This window comes from Poecilia reticulata, linkage group LG10 (genome assembly GCF_000633615.1).
Source record: "Poecilia reticulata strain Guanapo linkage group LG10, Guppy_female_1.0+MT, whole genome shotgun sequence".
Taxonomy (NCBI): domain Eukaryota; kingdom Metazoa; phylum Chordata; class Actinopteri; order Cyprinodontiformes; family Poeciliidae; genus Poecilia; species Poecilia reticulata.
The window spans coordinates 26,039,411-26,049,784 of NC_024340.1; the positions used below are offsets into that span (position 1 = coordinate 26,039,411).

General features: G+C 35.5%; 1 long non-coding RNA gene across 1 annotated transcript; it reads left to right on the forward strand.

The window, feature by feature from the left end:
* Positions 1-7,585: 7,585 nt before the first annotated feature.
* LOC103471256 (uncharacterized) lies at positions 7,586-9,406 on the forward strand. The gene is made up of 3 exons (XR_534611.2): positions 7,586-7,661; positions 7,744-7,824; positions 8,590-9,406. It is a non-coding gene; the product is annotated as an uncharacterized LOC103471256 (long non-coding RNA).
* The last annotated feature ends 968 nt before the right edge of the window (positions 9,407-10,374 follow it).

Sequence of the window (10,374 nt, forward strand, 5' to 3'; positions counted from 1 at the left end):
ATATATATATATATATATATATATATATATATGTATAATTTTTTTTTTCATTGTGCGTTCAAGAACTGAGCTAGATTGATGGGAAGAAGTTGAATTCTGCCAAGTAATTGCACAAGGGAGCAAATCCCCTACTGGCGTCTGAATAATAAATCATTCAAAGCAAGTAAAGATGGACTTACGGCTTGTTCTTTTACATCATCACATGCACACATTAACTTATAGTAGTTATGAAACTGCATGCTGTACATTGGTACATCTTAGTGAATTGGAACATCATTGAAAAGCTTATCATTTAGTGCAGAAGGTGAAACTCTGACTTGGTAAAACGGTGACATATTTCAAGACCAAATATGTGATCATTACCCAACCAATGCTGTGCAGCACGGAGGTCAAGGAAGCCACGAGATTTACCAACTTTGTGGGGAGTTTCAGTGATGGTGTGAGCAACTGTCACACAAACAAAATCTTCTCCAAAACTGCATCTGTCATGACACGGCATTTCTTTGTTAAAAATATATTATTGATCTGGGTTGGACTGGCGATGTGTTCAGGGTGTACCCCGCCTCTCCCCCACTGACCGCTGGAGATACCCACCTGATCGTGGGATCTCCATCCCACTGTATAATCCAACATTATAATGTTGAATTATGAATGGATGGCTTTTTTTTAAAAAATTGATCTTATGTAGAATTGAAATGTAAAGCAAAGAAACAAAATTTAAAGTTTACATTAGCTGTACTTCAGTTATCAAATTTAGTAGAAATAAATGATTGGAATGATCCTTTAGTGTGGAGTTTTGATATGTGTTTGATTTGAATTATTGGAAAAAATGTTTCAATGATGACTTATTCTAGAGAACATTGTGTTATGATCTCCGTATAAATCAAATGAAAGCAAAATCAGTGGTATTTGTCTGTTAGTACCAATACCAGTAGAGATGTAAACACTTTGAACTGCTGTGTTGCAGAAATGTCCTTTACAAATAAACTTGACTGATTGTGATTGTTAAAGTATTTAAAAAAAAAAAAAACTTCTATAAATATAGGCTATTGTTTGGGGACCTTGAAGTATTCCTTACACGTAAATGCTCTTTTTCTGTACAACAAAGAAACGTTTTTCTAACTTTGTCAATATAGAAACTACAAACAAAGACAAAATCCCGACAAAAATGTACAGAAAGCTTTTCTTCATGTGACGGGATTCTGACTAAATTTACTTGCAGTTTTTGACCAGAAGATGGCACCATTTGTCCAAAGTGAGCGCTCAAAGAGATCACGACTTCATGTTTCCTTACGTTATGACGTTCATTGATGATGAGCTCAGATTGTTGAAATAAGGTGGCGCGGAAATCAGAATCATCTTTTGATTTCTCTTCTTTCACTGATGCTGAAACAATGACAGCACACACACACACACACGCACAGAAAATCTAATATACTTCTTCATGTAAAGGGAAGAATTTCAAATTGCTTTTAGTCACAACTAACTGGAAAATGTTTTATGTTACTACCAGCTAAATAGAAAACTAGGCTCTCCCATTTTTATTGTAGTTATGAGCTGTGAGTTCAAGAATCAGGAAACCCATTTTAGATCCTGACTGTGACCTAATTACACATATCTCTTTAATTATGCTTTTTTGTTGTGATGAAATTTTCTTTAGAACGCCTGTTAAACCCAGTTACTCAGTCTATTTGCCATCTATCCTATTTTTTTTATTCATGTGCATTAAATGGTAGCCACTGTAAATATTTGCTTTCGTTTCATGTTCCAGTCTCAATTAATTTAATTAGTTTTGTTTTGTCGTCAGAGATTTTATTGTATTAATAACACTGTTGACAGTTTTAGTGCGAGTATCATTTATTTTTATTTCTTCCCGTCAAAGCAAATGAGGCTCGCAGAGAAACGAGCCAGAAGGAAACGTCGGCATAAACTAGTTTTACCTTTGGAAGCTCAGCTTGAGTTGCAGCTTTTTAAAATTTGCAGTCACTGATGGCATCCTGTGTATATATTTGTACATGCAACTTATTTACAGATGTTGAAAGAAATTATTGGTGGCCTTAGTTAAGATTAATGAAAAGCCTGAAAATATATTAACCATTTATTGCAGTAGCTTAGTCTCGCACTTGAAATTTTAGAAAAACACATTTTTCACTTTCTGTGCCTTTTTTTTTCAATGGTTAAAACAAAAAAAATAAAAATAAAATATGGAAACAATTGCCTTAAACCTCTGGCAGTACAATTATCACTACTTTGTGTGTCTATTTTTGCAAACATGCCCTCACTTAGTCTTTCTTTGGAAAATTTCCCAGGGTTGGGAATAAAGAGGCATCTCTCTTTCCACAATCTCATTAAATCTTCCTCATTACTGGGTTCTTTTTTATGCTCTTGTCTCTTCAGCTCAATCCACAAGATTTAACTGTGGTAATGGCAAAGGTTCATTTTATGTCCAGTGAATCATTTGAGCGTTGGCTCCTTTTCTGTTTTTTTTGGCAGCTTCCATCAGGTTTTTGTTTAAAATCCAGTAGTGTTTCAAAAGCGTTTGTAGAACTGTGCACTCAAGTAAGATTCCCTTTAAGGAACCAAATGAGCACTTTGAAAGAGAAACAGGCTCGCATCGCCATAGACCCTTCAACATATTAGTTATTTGCTTAACGCTACATTCACCGGAGAACCCAGAAATGCCCATCCTGGACTAATCTGGCCTAAGGTTACATTTTCAGTTGAAAAAAATCTCATCCAGTTTAACAAACTCCAAATGTTTACACAAGTGATGTTGGGGCAGAAAAGTGTTTATTTTCAGCCATCACTCCCAAGGAATTGTTTGCATGTAGACAGCATTTACTGGTTTATATTGGAGACTTGCTGACTTGCCCTCTAACACGGGGCTCTGAAGACGTTTTATCTCCTTCAGATAAGGGATATCCATATGGATTACCAATTAGTGTTCTAGATCAACCACAAGTTCTCACCTATATGAATTACAAAGGGTTTGAATGATGTATATTTGAAAATGATTTTTTTCGGTTACCATTAATGTGTGAGAGATGCTTTTGTTAAAAGTTGCTCATATTGAAGACTAATTTATTGAGATATTCTTTCAGGTAGATTTGGGAAGTGTGATTTTTTTTTTTGTTCTATTTTTATGCTGTTTCAGTGTTACCTTTATGTCCTTCTTATTCTTCAGCTTTCATGTTTGATTTTTAAGATTTTTTTTTTTAGAAAGCACTTTGTGGTTTTTTCCTGTGAAGTAAGCATATAAAACCTTTGTTAATAAAGGTTGGATTTTTTTTACTTTTGTCACTTCTAAGTATGAGATTAATCTGCTTTTAGCCATATTTACCAGTGGTGCCAATAAATTCGTCTTCGTCTGTAATTAAGGGTGTGCCTGCAGTCTCTGTTTTAGTTGTTTCTTCAAACACTGGAAAGAAAACCTAACTCGTTTAAAGCAACTTAGCTAAAAGAAAAAAAAAATTGCTAGAAAAATAAATGTCTGGATGTTTTTGTTGTGGCTTAGGTTAGAAGTGATGTAGATGAACACAAAGCAAAAAGGCAGAAATGTGGTGAAGTTGTGGCAAGAGACCGAAAGCTTTTGTGTAAAACTACAGTGACAGATGAAGGTCTTCCATCTTGAGATGCATTCTTTCGAGACATGAAGGACAGCACATACAGCTGGGACACAATGTCTGCGTCGGTAACACTAAACCAAAAACATACACAGCAGCAGCACCGCAAAGCTAAGTGGGTGGGGGACTCTGGGAGGAACAGATACATGGAGATGGGGAAACTGAGAGGCATGGGTGGAGTGCCCAAGCCGTCATGATGTAATACAATTTTTTTTCTCTTTCTCACTGGATCCGACATAACATTGCAGTGTATACCCCTCACCCCACACAAATCGGAGCACCACCCAGCCGGAGTGACCACGGCTCTGAACAAAACAGCTCTGCTGCCTCCGCAGTCTGAGACACTTCACTTACTCACCTCCATGGGTTTAGAAAAAAATAAAAATAATACTGTCTGGCTAAAGTCTTTCCTTGACAACCTCAAAACAGTGACTTTAAGCTAGTGACACCCTGACCATGAATTTATGAAACAACTTACAGTTACCAGTCTGTGTACCAGTTTACTGGAAACCACGGCATCCAGTATCAGCTGCCTACACGTATCCGGAATCGCGTGTGCCAGTAGTAAATAGTCTAGGAAAAGGTTGTTAAAGTGTAAATGGGGACAAAGGTCAGCAAGGAGCAGGAAATGAATGAGCTTTTATCAAGTATATGTGTATATGTCCTGGGGGTTTGATTGGGACTAAACCAACATGAAGCAATGCAAAATTGTGCAGCAGAAGGAGGAGATTTCTTTTTTCACAACTAAAAAGCTCCAAACATGTGAGTTGTTGTTTTGCATACGGTGCTATCTTCTCTGTCACCTTTAAATTAAATCTCATATATTAAATGAAAACTTCTGGGGGTAATCAGTTACCCCCAGAAGTTTCATAATTAATAAATGGAGTTCAACTATTTGTAAATTAATCTGAGTAGAAATACAACTTTTCTGCGGCGTCCTGGAGAATATTAGTGAATAAACAGCATAATGAAGACCAAAGAACAGAGCAGGTCAGGGAGAAGGTTCTGGAGAAGCTTAGTTAGTATAAACCATTGGTAACACTTTATTTGAAGGGGGGTGCATAAGACTGACATGACACTGTCATAAACATAACATAACATGAACATAAAGAAGTCTTTATAAATGATTATGACAGTTGTCATGAACTTATTCGGTAAATAATGACACTTTAATGCAAAGTTGCTCTAAATGTTGCATTAAAAATGACAACTTTGCATGATTTTGTAAATTATTATAATTTAATGCAAAGTTGGCATTTTTAATGGACTTTCAAGGCAACTTGTAGAGCAGCTTTGCATTAAAAGTGTCATTATTTACCGAATGACACTTCATGACAACTGTCATAAACATTCATAAAGACTTCTTTATGTTCATGACAGGTGTTATGTTATGTTTATGACAGTGTCATGTCAGTCTTATGCACACCCCTTCAAATAAAGTGTTACCAAACCATTTATACTGAAATTACATTACAGGTAACTCTAGCTACTGATGTCGGAGGGCTGTTGCTTTGGATTTTATCTAGGGGCAACAAAGTAACTGGGCTGAATACAAAGGCACATCAAACTGAACGTGTGCAAATACTTTTGCAAAAAAGTTATTTTGCTCCTGTCGACACTTAAGAGTTAACAGGTATTCCCTCTTAGGTTGTTATAAAACAAAGTCCATATTTATGACTAAAACTTGAACAGCACTAAATAATTAAATTTTTATTGTAGTTCCTTTAGTGCCTCAATCTACATTTGATAATATAAATTGAATAGTCCTCTCAGGTAAAGGGGCACTTAAGACGTGATAAGATACTTGCACTCGAAGTTAAAGATTTTATCACTAATATTGATTTCTGTTTATTGCTTTCTGTTTACATATCCAGGTCCTTTTTATCTCTACAACCAAGGTCATTAATAATGATCACTAAAAATTAACCAAGACAAACTTTGACTGAGTAGATGTGGTTATTCACACAAGTGATGAAAAAATGGAAAGAAATACTCGTACGGGGGTCTCTTTTGACGTCATCTTGTGTTGCAATATCTGACTCCAGAACCCCAAACACACATCTGGGAGTGATTCACAGGGAACTGGCCCTCAGATGAACTGAGATGACGACAGAGAGAGAGAGGGAGAAAACTTTGGTCTGTGTGTGTGCATGTGTGTGTGTGAGCAGGAAAGGGATGTGACTGAAGATCAGATGTTGCAACTGTCCTAGAAAGTATCCTCATTTGGTTTCATGAGCCCTGGAGGTATGGACCGGGTCGGGTCAGGTCGGGTTGGGCTGGGCTGAGCTGGGCTGGGCTGGGCTGGGCTAGGCGCTTTCAGCCACCTGGCTGATCATTGTATCTCTATACAGAGCAGTGAAAATCTAGAAAAACTCTAAAAATGTTAAAATACCTAAAAAAAATTAATAAAAAAATGTTGTAACGTTGTATGGGCATTTATATGTTTATTCACTCATTATATTTTTTTTCTCATCATATTTTTCAAATTTGTAATGTGTCTGACAATTATATCAATGTGCCTTTTCATTTATGAAGAATTAAGTGTGCCAGCATTGATTGTGATTTATTTATTTATTTATTTATTTATTTATTTATTTATTTATTTATTTATTTATATTAATGGAATTTGAACTAAACATGGCAACAGGGCTTTTTGGTTAAAATGGCTGTTGTAAAGAAATATTTTTGGACAAACTTCAAGAAGAAAAGATTCCCCCAGTAGTTCCTCTAGTGGATGAGTTGTTGTCTGTGTGTTACACTCATCTCTATACAACCTGTGGTAAAATAAGATATGTAAAAAATGTTTAAGCACGTGTGAGTCAATTCATCCCTTCACTTTTGTGTATTTTTGCCGTCTTGATTGTTGTAACTCAATGATTCTTGAGAATAGGGACAAAATGGGTTTTAATTTTCCCATAATTTTTTTTTTATTATTTCTCAACCTTTTGTATGCAAATATGACAAACAATGTTTTGGAAATGTAAAGATGCTAAGGTACAGGCTCCCAGTTGCAACATTTTTTTTTTAATTACATTTTTTATCGACCTGACCCAGAACTTTGTCATCAACATCTGACAAATATAAATATAAAATTATTTTTAAAATACCCTATTAGTGATATTTTTACTCATTTTACAGACAAATGTTTCTCAAGAAACTAAAGAAATATTATTGAAAACAAAAAACAACAAAAGTCCATCTGACGGAGTTGACACTGCATGACGGAGTTGACAGAACTGAAGGTGGTGGCAAACTAGTGAGTAAAATGAAAAACTTCATACATGTGAAGTAATGCAATTTATGTAAAATACATTAAAATGAATTAATTACACATTTAAGTGAGATTTGACAACAATTTCACTGAAAGAGTCACAAAAACTCTGATGGAGTTGACATCTGACGGAGTTGACGAAATGCCAAACTACATCAATTTATATGATATTATTCTGAAGGAGACCATATTGTAGCTCATCCGGTCCATGAAATCTTTACAGTAAACTAAAATTAAGCTTTTATTTCACAAAATTTCATCAAAGTTTTGTAAATTGTCAGTTATGGTGTTGACACATCATGGCTGTGACAAACAACTTAGGAATAAAAGAAGAAAAAACTAAAGAATAACTTAAGCTAACCAGAGCTAACTAGCCCTCTTAGCAAAGGAAGAGAAGGGAAGTGGTCATGGGGTCCTCAGAAGTTCTGGTGCCCCCCAATAACGCCTGATTTTTTTTACATTCTTTTCATTTCTGACGGTGTTGACAAAAACTAGCGACAAATTTCAATGAAGTTGGAAAATATATAAAAATTTATTTTAATTAAATTTATTGATACTTTTATAATTATTTATCTGACTACTTATACTTAATAGTCATAATATATAATTTTAGTATTTCTTTAATTGTTTTAAACTATTATAATGTATTGAGTTCTGCTCCTGGACAAGGGATTTTACAGGCATCAGCCACCGACTACAATGTTTAAAATAAAAAAATATTCAGCAAACACCAGGAAAACATACATTGTTATGCTCACATGACACAGGTTAGTTTAGTCAGATATTTGAAAAAAATATATTTTGTATATTTTGTGTATATTTTATTCACATTTTGTGCTTTATCCATAGGACCTGTTTTGTCCCTATTCTCAAGAATCACTGAACTACGTCAGCAGTGTGTCAACCCATTACTGCTGGGAGCTTGTTCTTGTGAGTGACACTGTTTATGAATGGACTCAATGTTTTGTTTTCTCAACATACGTATCCATGTCTGATTTCTCAAAGCATTCATTCGTGTGTTGTTTTTTTTTTGTTAACTTTTAGCTATATTTTATTCTTGAGTAAGACTTCCCTTCACAGCGTGTCATGGAAAATTGCACAACTTAACAGCGGTCGGACTTTCTCTAATGAAATAAGTCACTGGCAGGAATCTCCACCAGCAGTAAAAATCCTAAACCACAGAAGGACGAGAGTCTTTAGGTGGCTGCAAAACCTAAAATAGCTACCAATCCAACATTATAGATGTTGGACAAGTTATTTTGAACAATGCCGATCTTTTTTGTATTACAGTTATTTTAAACACAGCAGCAATAATTTGTACAATATCAATGTATCCATTATAGAGCCTGTAAAAGTCATTAATTAAACATAGCTCAGGCATTTTTTCCCCCTGTGGATTGTCAGCTTTCTAAAAGTGTACTAAAAAAGAAAAACAAGAAAATAAACCAAAACATCTTAAACTTGAGGGGATAAATTGCATTCATTGGTTTAATTGAAAGGTTTTGACATAAATAATTGCTATGAATCAGATATTTTGGAAATAAAATCCCCATTTCTCATCTAAAACACATTGAACTGAGTGTCCTGGGAAAATAGGGGGCTCGTGTTTCTTTTTTCTGCGTTTTGACAGTTTACATCCGCCATTGTTTGTGACTTGTAGCCAGCAGTGCTGATGGTCTCTGTTGTATTTGACAGGCCTCCTCCTGCCATCCCCCACTGTGAAAGACTTTTGTGGTGGCCTCGACGCTCTAACATGAAGCAGATGTGAAAGCAGAGAATCCCTAAAAAGAATTGGTCGAGGTGCTCAGCTCATTCGTCTGAAAACACACCCGGCTCGCTGGGTGTGTGACGCCGAAAGAGAAAAACATTAAAATATTGTGTGTACGTGCGTGTAGGGGATGACTCAGATGTTGGATTTTACGCTTTGCAAAAGACAAAAAAACAAAACGTAGGACATGTTGTGTGAGGTTGACCATAGTTGTTTGACAATTTTCTGATGAAGATGACGTGTATGAAGCCGAAAATTTTCCTCCTGCAGTCAAAGATTAATGAATAATCCTCACTGGCTACTGACCAGTTTTATCTATTATTCACAATCATAAACTTTAATCCAGAACTTTGATGCTGATTATTGCAAAATCTTTATTGCTTTTATGTAAGATGGACCCAGACATTTCTTAAGGCCTAGTTGAACCTTCCTGTTTCCTCATCTCTGTCTCTCTAACGCTGTCACTGCCATGATGTAATTATCTGACTTTCAGTTTGGATGGGCACATGGCAATTGCAGTAGGCGTATAATCATAAACTGCTTAACTAAATCATAGCAATCAAAGGTCAACAGGTGAAAAGATCAACTTGAGTTGTTAAAACTCCTTGTATTTTCCTGATAAGATGTTTATTTTATTTTCATTTTATTGCGTCTCATTTTCCTAAGAAAATTACAAGCTTCCTTCTTTGGGGCGTCTCTAGAGACAATGAGAATGAAGAAATGAAAAGCCTTTTTTTCTGAATTAAAAAGTATAAGAAACACTGAGTCAATTCAAAACCTTGGAAATAAATAGAGTGTTTAAAACAAAATAGAAGATATCCAGCGCATTTTTCTGAATTTGAAGACTAAGTAAAGTCATTTCTTTCACTCTAAACATTATCGGCCCTTGTTTTATAACAACGTTTGATCTTTGGGGTGAATCTTATTGGATAACAGCGTTCCAATTAAAATTCCCTTAAGCCAGGAGATAATTCATTTTTTGGCTCTTGTTGCTGGTCCTTACTCACGCACATCTACATCACAACTGGACGCTTGTCAGCTTGCCTGGACTTTAGCAAGGGCTTACCAGGGCCCGACCCGAGCCCCTGGGTTTTGTTGGGGTTCTGAAATATTTATTTAAAAATGTATTTAGTGCCACGTATTACAAATATGGCATTGGACACATTTCCAAATACATTCATGCCCATATATTTCAAAACTGCTGTTGAGTAGGAACCAGATGAGGACGATATACAGGCAGGATTATTTAGACTTACCAAACCATAGTTCATAGTAAACTACAAATGTATAAAAGCCAAAGATCAAGCAAAAAAACTGAAACTGATGCAAAGAAAAATAACAGGTCTTGGACAAAAAGATCAGACAAATAAGTGAAGCTTAAGTCCTGGGGGGTGTAAAAAACAACGGGCTGCAGGTGACATGACAAAGTGACACAGGAAATCAACTAAATAGGGCTTGACTAAAAGCAAAAGTGATTGGAGATACAAGACCAAAAGTGAGAAAAGACTCAGGATGAACAGAAAGTAAAAATAACTTAGCACACACTGACAAATTAAAATAAGAACTGTAAAATGTAGCAATTAGGAGCAAAACTCTGAACAACACATGAGATTCCCATAACGAGAATATCCCTTTGTTTATCTTTACCTTTTATTTGGTGGATTTTTACGTGCTTAGCAACAATTTGATAAAAGTAATAGTGCTTTTTATCT